Genomic DNA, 3,210 nt, shown 5'->3' on the forward strand with positions numbered 1-3,210 from the left:
TTCCCCTACTCTCTTCGCCGATGCCAGGGGCCAGCAAGAAGAGGGTCTTGAGGGTCAGATCCCTGTCTGACGACTCTCGGAGTGGCTCGAGGGTCTTCGAGTCAAACTCCTAAGGACGAGAGTCACGTCCCCACACAGGGGGCCTGAGTTCCCTGGGTGGGCAAGACCTTTCGAAGCTCCTCATGAGCAAGGAGATCTCGAACGAGTTCGAGATATCCAATCCCCTCATTTGTTTCAGGACTAGTGCCAGGGCGGCTCTATATCCTTTGACTGTGGGGACTGAGAGGACTTCTCTCGGCGAAGAAAAAACGAGGAAATCCGCTACCTGCTGAAGAGTGGCTCTGAGAGAGATATACCCCGTCTACGACACCAACCACAGAAGACGGCCCACTTCCCCTGGTACACAGCTGCAGAGGACTGACGGACGTTTCCCAGCCATTCCTCTGTTGCTGCGCTACGAGAAAAGCCTCTCGTTCGCAAGAGATGGTGGATAACAGCCAGCCGTGAAGACAAAGGGACTGGACTGTTTGGTGGTACCGCTCTACGTGTGGCTGGACGAGAAGGTTGTGCCAAGGGGGAATCTCTCTCGGTTCTTCCGCAAGAAGAGCCAGCAGGTCCGGATACCAAATGGCCTGGGGCCATTTGGGAGCCACCAGGATCATCCTGAGATTCGGGGTGACCAGTGCTCGACTGATCACCTTGCGAATCAGGCTGAACGGGGGAAAGGCGTACACGAAGAGTTGTCCCACGGATGTTGAAGAGCGTCCTCTGCACTGCCCATGGGTCCAGCACGGCTGAAAAGAAAACCTGAAGTTTCTTTTCTCTTGTGCCGGGTGGCGAACAGATCCACGACTGGTCGCCCCCACAGGTCGAAGAGCCTTTCCGCCACGTCCTGGTGTAGAGACCACTCGGTCCCTATCACCTGATCCCGACGGCTGAGCTTGTCTGCTACTACATTCCTCTTCCCTGGAATGTAGCGTGCCGACAGCTCTATTGAGTGAGCCTCGGCCCACTCGTGCACCTGCCAAGTCAACTGGTACAACGGGAAAGACACTAGGCCCCCCTGTTTGTTGACGTAAGCCACCACCGTGTTGTTGTCGCACATCAAACACCACTGAGTGTCCCATCAAGCGGTCCTGAAACTCTTGGAGCGCGAGAAACGCTGCCTTGAGTTTCCAGTACATTGTGAAGGTGCTTGTCATGCTCATCCCACACTCCTGAAGTCAGCAACTCCTCCAGGTGTGCGCCCCACCCCTCGGTCGATGCGTCTGAGAACAGCTGCATCTCCGGGGGGGAGTGCGTAGAGGCACTCCCTTTAAGAGGTTCCTGTCGTCCAGCCACCAGGCTAGGTCCTGCCTCACCTCCGGTGTCAGCGACACTGGAAGCTCGGGGGATCCATTGCCAGTGACCAATCTCCTTTAGTCTCCATGAAGAGACCGCAGGTGAAGACGCCCGTGAGGGACTAACTTCTCGAGTGAACGCAAGGTGTCCGATCACGGACTTGCCAATCGCTGAGGCTGCCCTGTTTTCCTGCCGAGGACAGGAATCTGGTTGGCTGCCTCCCTGAATCGCTGATCCGCGAGTCTGCGGGGAAGACTCGCCCTGCTACCGTGTCGATCAGCATACCCAGGCACTTCATCCTCTACTTGGGTTCGAGATCAGACTTCTCAAAGTTCACCACGATCCCCAGATCGCGACAGAACTCGAGTAGCCGATCCCTGTCCTGCAGCAACTGCGAGCGGGAGCTCGCCAGGACTAGCCAATCGTCGAGATACCTCAGAAGACGTTATTCCCGTCGCGAATGGGACCAAGCAGACACCAGAGTGAACACTCGCGTGAAACACCTGTGGGGCGGTTGAGAGACCAAAGCAAAGTGCCCTGAATTGGTACACCGTCCCGTCGAGGATGAAGCGGAGGTACTTTCTGGAGGACTGATGGATGGGTATTTGGAAATACGCATCCTTCAGGTCCACTGAAAGCATGAAATCGTTCTCCCTGATGGGGTCGAGTACGGAACGTGCCATCTCCATCGTGAACCGGGTCTGGCAAACGAACCGGTTCAGGGGAGAGAGATCTATTACCGGGCGCCAGCCCCCCGTAGACTTTTCCACCAGGAAAAGACGACTGTAGAAGCCCGGTGACTGATCCGTGACGATCTCTACAGCTCGTTTGCTCAGCATGGTCTGGATCTCCTGTCTTAATGCTACGTCCTTCGAAGAGCCTGGAACGTATGATTGATGTTGGACCGGGTTGGAGGTGAGGGGTGGCCGAGATTCGAAAGGTAATAGATATCCCTCCCGAAGGACATCTACTATCCAGGTCTCGGCGACGTAGTGCTGCCAAGTTGCCCAATGGCTGGCCAGGTACCCCCCACTTCCGGCAGCAGGTGAGGGGGAACGCCGTCCCTAGCGTTTCCCCCCTTTCTTCGACTTCTTCCCAGACCCTCCTCGCGAGAAGGAAGGCTGGGAGGAGGGCTGGTTACAGAGTCTTTCCACGGGGCTTCGACGAGGCTACCGTCTTAGCTACCGAGGAAGCGCTAGCCGAGCTCTTTGGCTTGGCCGCAGTTCGAGGCTGCCCAGAAGCCTTCGAAACTGCCTGGTGTACCAGACGGTCACTGTCATCAGTGCGCCGTCTGTCCACCGCAGCGTCCACCATCTCTCCTGGGAAGAGAGATGAGGAACTCCGTAAGGGTCCATTACGAAGCCCTAATGCCGCCTCACGCCCAGCCGCCTGGATACTCGTGTAAGACAGCGTCCCTACGTCGGAATAAGTACCAGGTTGGCCCACAGGTTTACCGTTTGGTGGGCTAGGAAGGAGATGGCTCTTCCCCCAGACTGGCAAAGCTTCCTGAAGGCCGAGTCTTCTTCGGGAGAGATTCCCCCGGAGTTGGCTGCGATCTTCGACACTGTGAGGGACCACAGGTCTAGCCAGGAGACGGCCTGGAAAGCTGCCATGGCAGTGGATTCCAGGCCAAGTGCCTCTTGCTGCGAGAACCATAGGTTCTCTGACAGGAGCTGCTGCAGAGACACCCCCGGTGTTGGCCTGGCTAACTCCGGGTTTACCTGTTTGGGCAGCATCGGGTCTTCAGACGGCACGTAGAATCGCCGCTGTCGCAGTAGAGGAGGCGGAAGTAGCTTGCTCGACCTGCCTGACCTGAGAGAGCAGTCTTGCCCGGAGATAAGAGACTCAACCTGGTTCAGAACCGAGTCG

Source organism: Macrobrachium nipponense, chromosome 12, assembly GCF_015104395.2.
Source record: "Macrobrachium nipponense isolate FS-2020 chromosome 12, ASM1510439v2, whole genome shotgun sequence".
NCBI lineage: Eukaryota > Metazoa > Arthropoda > Malacostraca > Decapoda > Palaemonidae > Macrobrachium > Macrobrachium nipponense.